At 45.3% G+C, this 13,554-nt stretch overlaps 1 long non-coding RNA gene across 2 annotated transcripts in view; it reads left to right on the top strand.

Annotated features, from left to right (window-relative positions):
• The window catches only part of LOC118991154 (uncharacterized), an 18,098-nt gene extending 4,544 nt beyond the window's left edge, over positions 1-13,554 (top strand). The window contains exons 2-5 of one of the 2 annotated variants that reach the window (XR_005067363.1): positions 1,486-1,695; positions 4,554-4,746; positions 4,831-4,963; positions 13,286-13,554. This is a non-coding gene — a long non-coding RNA (uncharacterized LOC118991154). The remainder of the gene's footprint in view (positions 1-1,485; positions 1,696-4,553; positions 4,747-4,830; positions 4,964-13,285) is intronic. The other variant, XR_005067364.1, reaches the window with a different exon arrangement.

Here is a 13,554-nt window from a genome sequence, read left to right as displayed (position 1 = left end):
TTCAATTTTCTGTCCTTTGGTTGTGTCTTTGTTTCTCCAAACCTTTGTTGTATTCAAACTTGGTTGTGGGAAAAGGCACAGTGTTTCCACCTATGCCTCCATCTTGGCGGAAGTCCCAGGTGATTCTAATATTCAGCCAAAGTTGCATTATAGACTAAGTGGATCACAGTAACTCTAGTTCCTTGATTGGCTTCTAGGGTGAACATGTGACCCAGTTCTGTCCAATGAGATGTAAGAGGAAATGTGGAGTAGGGGCTGCTCTGGGAAACTTTTCTCATTACTTCGCTGATCCTCACCATAGGTGGTTTTTAACTTCTCTCCCAGTGTCAAAATTCTGTCACTTTAAAGAGAAAGAGAGAGATGAAGACCAGGGTTATAAACCCACAAGTCTGTAAGTAGCTTGGAAGTTAAGATATAAATGAGGAAGAGGGTTGGGTGGAAACTATGCCCATGCCTCATAGGGCAAAATGGAAGCAGAAAAGGAACACAGCAAGGAGATACTGAATAGCTCACAATCAGCAGGCCTGCTGGAGAGCCCCACTGGGAAAAATGGAACAAAGACGGGTCATGGAACTAAAACATGGGCACAGTCACTCCACAGAACCGAGCCGGTGGGGAAACCGTTGCTGCTGCTGATCTTTAGAACCTCCTGGCCCTACAGTCCCTAGAATCTGGACAGTGCTCTCCCCGTTTCTACCGGCAGAAAGAATTCACCAGTTCTCTCTTGTACTAGGTCCTTCCTTAAACTAGTGTCCCATTTAAAAGCTTGGAAGACACGTCACATTGGCCAGGCCTGGGTCGTGTGCTCGTGAGTGCCTCGCATACAGCTTGAATGATGGGAAAGACGACCTGCGTCCCTCCCACTGAGCCTCATGAACTGGGAACAATTGCTGGACATAGGAGAGGGTTCACATGCTGGCCACCAACGGATCGCGAATGTCCACTGCATCGGTATTCAGCCATTCGAGACAGCAGACAAAGGTTGCCAGATCTTCTGATGTTTTTCAAGAGAAACCAGAAATTTGGATTTTTATGGGAAATTCCTGTATTTAAATGTTGGCAACTAATTTAAAAAAAAAATACTGCCGGCCAAACAAAAATACTGTAGGATCACTTTGTGACTTTTGGTTTCTCAAGGACAGATGATCAGGCGAGAAGATACAGTAATTCCTTCTTGCCGTCTGCTCTGATTTTAGAACTTCTGGAGGATTAAGGGCAAATCAAGCTGGTACCTCTGTGCGGATTGTGACACTGACAAGCACAGGCACAAATGTTCTTATATCATCAGGGCCAGACTTGGAAACGCTGTAATAAAACATCAGCTCCTGGAGATGGCAGGATCAGAGGTGACAAACAAGATTGCCAAGGGAAGGCGTTTGCTCTTGAAATTGACTAAGGGAGAGGGAGACCTGGATTTTATTACTCTCGGCTTTGGAACAAACTTGGCTTTGGACACAGCACTGACTGCCTTCGTTTATTTTTAAGACTTGTTTTTTTTTTTTTTTATGAGAGAATGGGATGCGAGGCTATCTTTGGAAGATGCCGGCAGAAGAAAATCAAACTGGGTCTTTCTCCTGAACCTGTTTATACTGGTGGAGTCATGTTTAAACGAACAGCAAGCACGTGGAGGAGGAAAAAAGAAATCTCGAAGAGCAATTTGAAGAGTGCGTATAAGGGGAAGGGCCGTCTTCTTTGGTAAGCATGGCAAAATCATCACATGATAAGGAATTTAATTCCTCATATCTTTTAGGACACCTGCTTCCTTTTTTGTCAGAAGCCCCAAAATGCTCCACACCAGGGCTTAGGGAAATCCATTCTTCAGCCGCCTACCATTTGTTGATTGAATAACTGATCAATGGTTATTTGTTGATTCATGAATCTGATTCTCTTTAAGTTTGAGATTAAAAGAGTAACTCACGAATTTGCCCCGGGATACTCGGGCTTAAAAAAAAGAAAAAGTCACATTACCTAATATTTCTAGAATAATGATATTCGACTCAGGTCCTCTAGTGTTCTTTTCTCAAGCCAAGGTGGTCTGGAAGTTCAGTCTACGGGGAGCTGGGAGTTGGGTTCCTTCCCTTCCCTGGGGTCATTCAGGAAGCCCAAGTCGTTGTGGGGCAATAGGAGAGAAAATTGGGAGAAGGGCTTTTAGTCTGCGGTCCTTTCTGTAGCAGATGCTCGTGGTGGGGACTGAAACGGTCCGTGGGAGGCTGGCAGCTCTGCTGATAACAGGGTCCCTTGCTTCAGGGTCGGTCTCAGCCGCTCTGAAGTTGTGCCCTTTGCTCCCGGTGGCACAGGATTTGGAGTTTAGACTTTCCTTTTCTGAAGTCCTACCTACTCCTCCATACCCCTGCTTCTCCAGGTGGAGTCCCAGGACCAATAGCATCGACACTACTTGGGAGCTTGTTAGAAATGCAGAGTCTCTGGCCCTGGCCAGGTGGCCCAGTTGGTTGGAGCATCGTCCCCTAAACTGAAAAGGTGGTGGGTTCGATTCCGGTCAGGGCGCATCCCCAGACTGTGGGTTCGATCTCCTGTCGGGGTGCAAATCGGAGGCAACAGATCTCCGCCCTCTCTTTCCCTCTTTATTGTTGAAAAACATGCCCTGACCTGTGTGGCTCATTTGGACATCATTCCGCAAAGCGAAAGGTCACACTGTGATTCCCGGTCAGGGCACAAGCCTGGGTTGCGGGTTTGGTCCCTGGCCGGTCAGGACGTACAAGAGGCCACTGATCGATGTTTCCCTTTCACAGCAATGTTTCTCCCCCTCTCTTTCCCTCTCTCTAAAAATAAATAAATAAAATCTTTTTTAAAAAATGTGTTCCAGGGTAAGGATTTTAAAAAACCAAAGAGCAACAAGAAAGAAAGGAAAAGAAACGGAATAGAATGGAAGGCAGGGTCTCTGGACTCATTCCTGACCTTCTGAATCAAAATGTCATTTTCAGGTCTCCAGGCAGTTTGTGTCCACATTTCGGTCGGTGAGCCCTAGCTACCACGGGAGGTTATCTCTTATCTCGCCATCATGCTTCTTGCTGCTGCCCTGCATTCCTTGTGTGGAATTCTTCAGGGAGCTGGGACACTCCTCTGTCACACAACAGTCCCACATCCCACCCTCTAAGGGCCTAGCATTTCAATAAATGTCAAAGTTCCTAGGCATCCAAGCTCCCCAGAGCTAGGCCAGTCCAACACCCCAGGACTCTGTGAGGCTTAATTGCTTGGGGGGAAAAGTGCCCTGTAGTCTTTGTGATGAGCCTAGAGTAGAAAGTAAGTCCTGTTAATTTCTCAATCACATTATTCTATCGCACTCATAAGAGGCCCTCCAGGCTGGTAAAAAACAAAAACTATTTTTTCTTCTGGAATCTTTCCTGATTCTCCCTGCTTAGAGTCTAGCATAATCGCCCTGGGTTGGGCTCTCTGGAGTCATCACGATTAAAAAAGAGAAAAGGGTGTTTTAATAGGGAGGTGATGGGAGCGTGGTTGCATTACTCTGGTTCTGTTGGATGGAGGATGTAGGTCCGGCCTTGGACCACACTGCCTTTGGGTTTGTGAAGTCGAAACGCAGAGGCAAATGAGTGGCTGGGCGTGTGCCTGTTGTCCGACCTGCGTTCAGAACAAGAGGACTGCTCATCTCCCCTTTCTCCTCATAGTGAGGACCCCGGGAGATGCAATGGAGTGAGAAGTAGGTCTTAATATTGGCAAAAGACTGGAGATCCCGTTCAAGGACAAATAGTAATAAGAAAATGCAAATTACTGACATTATTTATGTTGCATGGCCGAGCTACACAACACTGTTATCCAGTGAATGCTACCCAAAGAAACGCCATTTACAGACACTTCATCGCATTCTCCAGTCCCCCCAGACTCACTCGTTCAAAGGACTTGGCCCAGGTTCAATGGCGATGTGATTTAAACAATGTATATTTAAAATAAATGCAATGCTGGCAAGTATAGCCAGAGCGTAGTACTGAAAAATGAGAAGCCACAGTTGCTTCAAGTCAACACGGAGGAGAATTTTTAAACTTGAAGATATTTTACATGTTTCAAAGAGGTAAATGGTCAAAGTCTAGCTTAAAAAATTATTTCCACTTATGAGAAAGTGTATTTATTTTAAAGGAGAAACACCTTAAAATCAAATCTTGTTCCAAATGGGCAGATAGGCTAGACATGAAAACATCTGACATGTTCATTAATATGAAGATGGGACCATTGTGCCTTGAAAAAGTCTTGACATTTAAAAGTCATTAAATATACAGATTTTCAAAAAATTTAACAGAAGCAAATTTCTTCCTTAAAGGAGTCTAATTAAAATTTCCTCCATCTCATGGGAGTAGATGATTTTATACTCTCTGATTTAATTTTTTTTCTAAATTTAAGGGGTATCGGACAAAAAACAACATATTCAATATGTCATATTTTGGCAAATGTCAAACAGAACTAGCTTGTTAAATATGGGTTATCTTCCCTTTGTGCCGATTAATGAAAAGTGTTTTCTTAATGCTACATTTAAATACATTCTTGGTTTTTATACAATTTCTCATGTTCTTTCTGTTGCTCAGGTGATTTGAAATTATAATTGAGAATAAATTTTGCAAAATTAACACATAAAAGGGCATCACGGGAAATGCTTTCCATTGCATAATTCCAAATGCCAGGGGAGTGGCTGGTGTGTTTGGATAGTCACAGAGCTCAATTCCATACATACATATTGCAAGATTACCCATCTGCTTGACACCAGGAAGGGTTTGGGTGGTAAGATCTTGGTGTACCCGAATGTGGAGAACTCAGTGTGATAAAATTTGCAAAATCAGAATCGTGTTATTTCTTTCAACACAGTTAATGGGATTAGAAACTTATTCCAAGACTGCAATGTGGGATTATCAGAACAAGACAACACGGTGGTTGATCCATGTCCCCCGCACTCCTAAGTGACCGCCAGGGAGAAGACACCGGAAGTGATGGACTAAAGGTAATATTTCTAAAGATGCTAAGGACCAGGCGAATTCAGCTTATGCTTTAATACTAGTCAAGTGAGATTGCACCTTCTCTCTTGAAATTGGAGATGCTGAGAAATAGCAGCGACATTCAGACACTGCCCTACAGAGATTTATATTGGGAAAGCACCTTGACATATTTAGTGCAAGTCCTATAAACTATCCTAATACTAGCATTGAATAAACTACAGTTAATAAGCTCATCTGTTGATGTGTAGCAACTTAAAGAGAATGAGTCCTATGTGGGTGGGTAAAGCGACCACGATAGATGGTCTGCAGAGGTCGCTGCTGACGATTCCTCCTGTTCCTGCGGTTGCACGCACCTCCATGCCCTCGAGAGGTGGAGCTGATTTCCTCACTCCCGGAATCTAGGCTGGCCTCTGAGCAATAGATGTGGTGGAAATTCTGTTCAGGGATTTCCAAGTCGAGACTTGCGAGTTTTAACCTGAACTAGAGGGAATACCATCTGCTACATCAAGAAGTCCAGGGTAACCTACTGCAGAAAGAGGCCGAAAGAGGTGACTCCAGGAACCCAGCTGACAGCCAGAAAGGAGGCCCAGACCCACGAGGGAGTCCAGCCCACACCCTAGGAAAGAAGGCCGCAGCTGTCCGACACAGTCCTCAGGTGCGTGAGCCATTCCAGCTGAAGTGCCACGCTGTGCATGCGGCCATCTGGGTCCTCCAGCCCCACGTGAAGCCACTGCAGCTGACACCACGTGGAACACAGACGACCCGCCCCTTGGAGTCCTGCTGGCGTTCTTGACCCCCCCACTCAGGAGCAAATGAAATGATGGTCGTTTCAAGCCATCACACTTAGGTAGAGAAGAAAAACCAGGTGGAATATTCATTAACCAAAGCTGACATAACTAAAAAGATTTTTTAAAAGTTCTTTTGAAAAAGCTTTGTGGCTGGCCTCATAAACTCTCTGAGTTGCTGATGTTTCTGTCCTGGAGAGTGAGTTGTGTATAAGCTAGTGAACGTGTAACTTTCATCAGAGCAGTGACAAAAGCAGTCACTTCAATACGTCGCTATTTTTGCTCATTATTATGCAAATGATAAATTCCGAGAGAGCTATGAATAAGGATGGACAGCATTTATAAACTGGACGCGCTGCTAAAGCAGATTTAGGGTGTAGATATTATCTGTATAAAGTACACTGGGGTACTTGCGTAGAAATAGAAATATTTATATGCATACCCAGATCGAACTCCAAAATAACTTGATCTAAGTCTAAAAAAAAGTTTTCAGCACATCGAAATTTCCATTTGCATTATAAATATGACTTGTAATACTAGTTCTGAATTTTTTAAAATTTAGCTACCCAGTATTTCCAAATTTGCCAGCATTTTGACAATGGGACATGTAGAAAAACATTGCTAAAAGTTTGGTCAGCCTCAAGATTTTTTTCTTTTTTTCTTTGCAAGATTGGTATAGATTTTTCCCCTTTTTTAGGAGAAGAGCTGTTAAATTAGCAGGTGACATATAGAGCAAATACTAGCTGTATTTGGTGCCTGTTCACCGGAAAATTCCATAAAAGACTAGTTAGGAAAGGGGATGAAAAGGACCAGTAAGAAAAGCCAAATGCTAAGGGGGAAAAAGAATAATTTATACATGAGAGATTATTAGCATAAGGCATGTTGATCTATAATGCAAGTTTAAGATAAGAGAATAGGAGAAAAATGGTAAATAGAATAAGAGGAGAACAAAGTGACCTTTTTAAAAAACAGACTCCTGCACACAGAACGAGGAGAAAGATCTAAAAATGAGCCTACTGGGTTTCTATTTCTGGCAACATTTTAGACTAGATAATCTAAAAACTTTTTCACATTTAATAGTCATCTAGAAATGCTGGATAAAATATGATAGACACCCTTGTCAACGCCAGAGAATAGGGACAACCCTCAGGAGTCAGAAAAAGGGCGTGAAGACCAGAGTGGTTGAGGATTGCTGTGCAGAGCGGGGAAAGGGATTGAGTCGTGATGGTCCCAAAGGTCAGGGGACAAAGCCTTGAGGGAATTGGGACTGCGGCCTCCACCCACACAAGGACCCTCAAAGGGCTCCACCTTTAGGGAAAGGGGGTGGGGAGGAAAAATCTGGGTGATAACAAGGGCCCTTACCTGTCTTAATCCAGGCCTCTGGTGGGAAAGAAATGCCCCAGTGAATGTGTCCCAATAAAAGTGGGCTGGTGTGATGGAGATGGCTGGGCATCCTCCAGCAAACCGAAATGTCACCGGTTTGATTCCCCATCAGGGCACATGCCTGGCTTGTGTGCCATGCACAAGACAGCCAGTCGATGTTTCTCTCTCTCTCTCTTTCTCCCTCCCTTCCCCTCTCTTCTTCTTCTTAAAAAAAAAGATTGGCCATTCTTAGATAAATGAAACAATAAACCTGTATTCATTGAAGATAATAAAATTACACTCACAGAGGTTTGGGGTTCAAATTTACACTATGGGGAAACCCCAAGCCAAGAAAGTAGCTACACGCAAACTCCGAAAGGACAAGCCTTCAGCCTAGACCCCCATCAGCAAAGACCTACTCTTTCGGAACGACGAGATGCACGGGGAAGCCGTCCACTATGAGCGAGAGACAGCAGAGGCAGCACCCAACAGGCTCAGACCTCCATTGCTCCAGAGAATGGGATTATTAAAGACCCATTCAAAACGGATTACATTACAATGATTACAACCACAAAGAGATGAATAAAAATATGGGAAGAGAAGAACTTAAATAAGGTGCTTTTGGAAGAGAAACTCGGACGCCTGTATTTCAGCAAGCACTTTTTCTCCTCTCAGTGGGACGAAATATTCAAGGAGACCACACTCACGTATTTGTGTCCTCACCGGAAGCAGTGACATTTCCTGATGAGTCACTCATCATTGCCCATTCAGCAGACATTTGCTGGCACCTGCCACAGGGGCCGCTGACTGTGTTATGTTTGGGGGGCACCCCAGACAAAGGAGACAGACCCCCTAGTGGGGCACAGAGAACTGCACACCAAACACTGAGTATGCTAATGACAAGTGTGAAACATGGAACAGGATGAAGGAAGGAAAAGGAAGACTAGGTTGGGAGGGGCCGAGGAGGACCCTAAGGAAGTGATGTTTCAGCGGAGAATCAAAAACTGTGTGGAATTTACCTTGATGAAGCGGCAGTAGAGAAAGCTTTCCAGGCGGGGAAGAGAGCATGTTGGAAAGCCTGCATCCCCGCCAGGCTGGTGCATTTGAGAGCCTTAGTGCCATTAAGGCCAAAGGAAGAAAGCCACTGGGGGCACGGGAAGTGAGTGTGTACAGCCACAGTGCACAGCTGAATAGCTCTAATGGTCAGATTGAGACTACCCTTGTATGTTAGGCCAAACAGTTTGGGTTAGGATTTATCCTGCAGGCACTGGGAAGTTTGTGCGTGGAGAGACTATCCACTTTAGGCTTTTGAATTGTCATTCTGGGGACCAGGTGCCAGGTGGTTTACTAAAAGGCAGACCCGCCCTTCCTTAAGGTGCTTGTGAACAGGATTTGAGCGGTCAAAGGAAGTTCCTCTCCTGCAAGTTTTGGGGGAACGCACTTGAAACAATTTTGATGAGAGCATTGATAGGTGAATGAAACACTAAGCAAGCTTAGAAATATATCCACTGTGCATTCCTACATGGGAAAACCATAAGAATAATATGTAGAACATGCGCCCATTTTTAAAAGATAGAGACAAAACCTGAAGTTGTCCCTGTATACGAGTGAGTGTGCATGCGCTCTCGTAGAAAAAAAAAAGTAATGTGAAAAAAAGTCTGAAAGAGCTTCTAGGCCGTTGTCCTTTGGGTGCCTGGTGTGGACAGCTGGGGAAAACGGTGACAGTGGCACTTCTGTTTTTAAGTTCGTCGATGATTATGTAAGAGGATGGAGGAGGAGAACAATTTTAAATTACTCCAAGGTCACAGTCATGACCCCCTCACTGGAAACTGAGCTCTCTTAAAGTCGACCACATGTTTTATTCATCTTTGAGTTTCTCCGGTGCCTGGCGCATAAATGCCCCATAAAAAGTTATTAGATTTGGGAATGAGAATATGAGAAGTTGGGAATGCCCTACGGGTTGTGGGGGAACCAGCAAGGGATTACTTCTGGGGGAGTTAGATTCAACAAATATTTACTGAGCCTTTGTCGTGCGCTGGCACAGAGGGTGAGAGGAGGTGGTTGGGTTTAGCGGCCCGCAGGCTGAACCTTGGCCACAAACAAAGAATTAGGGAGACGTGGTCTAAGGCACCAGCTTGGAGCCAGGGAGACCAGGGTTCGAATTAGGGCTCTTCCACCTACAGGCTGTTGACCAAAGGCAGATAGCTTACCCTCTCTGGGTTTCAAATTCCTCATCTAAAACCTAAGGATTATAATAAGGGTACCTACTTCGGGGAATTGTTGGGGGGAATAAATGAGATGCTCGTGTGAAGCACTCAGCACAGGGCTTGGGAGAGAGGAAGCTCTTGATTTACGTGACATATTAGTGTAGACAAATGTAGAGATCAAATCTGGTGCAGCTGCTTGGTGGTACTGTGACAGCTACTAGGGGACTGTGGGAAGCACTTTATACATGTTATCTTACTGAGTCTTCGTAATTGGTAAATTTTGTGAAGAGCATACTTATCACAATGTGTAACTGTTTAGTTATTAATTGTCTAATAAACATTAGTGTCTTTTTGTTAGCATTTGTATGGGAATGAAGACGAATAGGAAAAACAGAGTGAAAAAAAAGATGAACTCAGTGACATTCTGCTTATTTTGAGATTGTATTTGCAGCATCCTCTGTACTCCGGTTGCAGAGTCTTAAACATGAAATAAGAAGAAAATGGGCCCCAGGGCCTCAAAATGGACATTTTCTGGCTTAGCATGGCATTCTTTTTCTTTAAATGTGGTAAAATACACTGAACATAAAATTTACCATTTAACCATTTGTAAGTGTACAGCCCAGGGGCGTTAAGCACATTCACATTGCTGTATAACCACCACCACCATCCAACCCCAGAAGTCCTCATCTTCCCCAAACTGAACCTCTGTGTCCATGAAACACCAAGTCCCCACTGTCCCCGCCCAGCTCCCAACAACCACAATTCTGCTTTTGCCTCGGTGACTCTGACCGTGCCACGTATTTCACGTAGTGGCATTGTGTGTGTGTGTGTGTGTGTGTGTGTCTAAGTTAAGTAAACTCAGTGTGATGTTTTCAAGGGTCGGCCATGGTGTAGCACGGACCAGTATTTCACCTTCTCACGACCGAATAGTATTCCATTGTATGCATCTATCGCATTTTGCTCATCTGCTCATCCGCCGACGGACACTTGGGTTGCTTCAACCTCTTGGCTATTATGCATAGTGCTGCTATGAATATTCATGCACAGGTATCAGTTCAAGTCCCTGCTTTCAATTCTTTGGGGGTATTCAATTCTTATATACCCCAAAGTGGAATTGCTGAGATGGTAATTCTGTGTGTAATTATGTGAGGAGTCGCCACACTGCTTTCTGCAGCAGCTGTGCCAGCTTCCGTTCCCACCAGCAACGCACAAGGATTCTAACTTCTCCACATCCTTACTAACACTTGTGGCTTTGCACACGCAATCATGTGCCCGTGTGGAAGAGACTCTGTTGCACAGCTTTCTCAGAAATGGAACTGCTGGGCCAAAGGGTACATGCCCTCCCGAAGGGTTGTACCAATTCACTGTCCCACTGTGAGTGCTTGAAAGTGCTTACCGGCCTTATTCTCACCAACCTTAAGTAATAACGCCCTTTTCAACATTTGCTATGCTGGTGGACAAAAGGTGTCTCGTTGCGTAAATTCGTATTTTTCTGATTCCTGTTGGAGCATCTTTTTGCGTCGTATTGGCTATCCATGTCCTTTTGCTATGATTGAATCAGTTCTCTGTTGGTGGGCAATTAGCTTGGTTTTCAGCCCACCGCGTATGTGAGATGACCAAAGAGAACGGTGAACATGGGAAGCTGTTTGAAGTGCATCCAACGTCTATAAAATGACTGCAGAGACATGCAGAATGATAACCCTGAGTCATCAAGCAGTCAGACTGCGTTTGGGAGGTAGAATAATGCTTTACACAGAGTTCTACCAGAAGTGGTTGAAAATATGAAGTCTTGGTAATTTTTAAAAGCTACCATTTACTGAACATCAGCCATCTGTCATCCTCTGTGAAGGCTTTTCATATATCATTTTAGTTCATCGTGGCTTGAACAAGGATCACCTCATTTTATATTGTGGAAGAAAGGCTTCTGGAGACTTGCCCAAGGTCACAGAGCGTAGGAGGTGGGTGCATAGGTGGACCCCGAGCCCAATCTTCCCGACACCTTATCCCTCTGAGAGTGACAGCTGAGAGAGGTCCTGGGGACTCTCGGAGTCAGCGTGAACCATGCCTACCAGTGTCTCAAATATCCCGAGGCGTTTGGGTTGCTGTTGCTTTTGTTGTGTTTTGTAAATCCAGAGTCAGTCACCTTGTAGAGGAAGACTTTACTGCGGTCTGCACAGAGTATGCCCGGCAGCTCACTAGGAAATGACTTCGGTCGGTGCTTAGACACCCTGTTTAATGGCACTGAATCACCCGCCGAGGGGTTGTTCCCCACGCACTCCCCTTCCACCCACTTCATCAAGGAGAAGGTCTCCCTGTGGTGCTAGGAAGTCGGTAACACCTCTCCAACACCTGCTAATTTAAAAAATTTATTTTTACTTTTGACTTCAGAGAGAGGGGAAGGCGGGGAGAAAGAGAGGGAGGAACATCGGTCGGTCGCCTTCCGCACACGCTGCCTGCAACTCAGGCGGCGACCTTTCCGTTTTCGGGAAGACACCCAACCACCTGAGCCCCACCAGCTGGGGCCGATTATTTTAACAAAGTTGCTGCTGCAGATTCAGAGCTTCAGCAGGTGACAGTGTGTAGGTAGAATTGAATAACATTATTTGTAAAAATTATATTTACTTTTACAGTTATCTAATTATGGCAAGATGTCTTCTTTTCATTGGCACTAATGAAATAAATTTCCCTTTTAAGACGAACTTATTTTTGTAAAAATAGTGAGTCCTTGTGCAGAAAATTATAAGCAGACGCTGTAATAGACTGTAAAATAATTGGACAAAGTTGTGAGTCAAGATCATGCTTGAAGGATGTTTCAGAAACATGCCTTTACAGAATTCGTAGGGGCGGTATCTGGGTTACACAGGCGTCATGTGTCCTTAACTCCTCCTGCTTTCCTAACTTCAGGGTGCACCATGGTCACAGGAGGTGCTTGTTCAAATGCAGCCAGCCAGGACCCTCGCAGCCCTGGTGAAACCCGGGGTTTTGCAATTTTGATAAGCAGCCCAGGTGGTTCTGGGGCACCCGCACAGCTGTGGCACTTGCCGAAATGGGCCTTCCCATTTCAACCTGGTACAGATTTAAAAAAAAACAACAGCCGCAGGTGGGTACGAGTGCCACATGTGTGCAAATCCATCATGCCACAGAAGTGTCCGTGACTTCACGTTGCTGTTTTCAGCGGCAGCACCCATGTAATTACATGTGGCCTCCCAGCAGGCACATGTAATCTCCGGGCAGCCCTGGAAGCACATTGCACGTGTTGAGGCTTTTGACCCTCAGTACAACCCTAGGGGGCAGGTAGTATTATGACCCTCGTTTTGCGTGTGAGGAAGCCCAGACACGGAGAGGTGAAATCACTCCCTTAAGGTCACGGGGTCTACCTGCCTCTTCCAGATTTCAGCTCTCCCTGTGGTGACGAAGGTTCTTGGCCTCCCCCGATGCTCCATCTTCTTGTCATTCTATTAGGATATCAGACTCTTTTACAAACAGAAATTAATTGATATTTGAATTAAATCATCAATGACTAGGTGAAACGCCCCAGGGCTGGGGACTCACTGGCCTTCTAGCTGAAGTGAAACTGTGGACTAGGTCTGTCTTTGAAAAAGCCAATGGTGGAAACAAAGTGCTCTAAATTCATCAAGGAAACGAAACTGACTGATCCGATCCTGTGCACAGAAGCACAAGACGGGGGGAAAACCTGTGTCCTGTCCCACTCAGCATCTCTAATTTCCCCCATTTCATCAAAGAAAAGGAAAGTCCGAAATCGCAGAGGGGACTGACAAAGCGCCTTCAGCTCCATTTTTCAGAATCGGGTACATACAAGAAGCTACATAAACACAGGGCTGATGCCTTTCAGAAGGCAACCAAATTTTGGATGATCGAGGTGGGCAATTGCCTTCACTCACTGCGTGCATTTCTTTTCTTTTTTCCTCCCCCCCCCCCCCCCGCCCTCAAGTTGCTGATGGGGTCAACGCAGTGCCCCAGGGCGGCCTGCAGACAGCTGTGGGGGCTGCAAGGAGGAGGAGGAGTTGCATGCTGCTTCCACTGACCAGACGGATGGCCTGCGTGTGAGCTGGGAGGCAGGTGTGGACTTTATCTCCGACCCGGCACAGCCCACGGCAGGGAAGGTCTACAGCAGCGTAGGTGGCTGGCCCTGAATGCGTCCAGACTGCGGAACAGGTTGATGTTCCCTGCCAGCAGATGCTTGTTTTGCACTGTGGAAGAGTTCTGGAGGAAGTGAGCTCC

Source organism: Sturnira hondurensis, unplaced genomic scaffold, assembly GCF_014824575.4.
Source record: "Sturnira hondurensis isolate 20B ecotype Veracruz unplaced genomic scaffold, ASM1482457v3 Scaffold0007406, whole genome shotgun sequence".
In the NCBI taxonomy this organism is placed as follows: Eukaryota; Metazoa; Chordata; class Mammalia; order Chiroptera; family Phyllostomidae; genus Sturnira; species Sturnira hondurensis.
The sequence above is the reverse complement of the archived record's forward strand: the minus strand, read 5'-3'. Positions and strand labels throughout refer to the sequence as shown.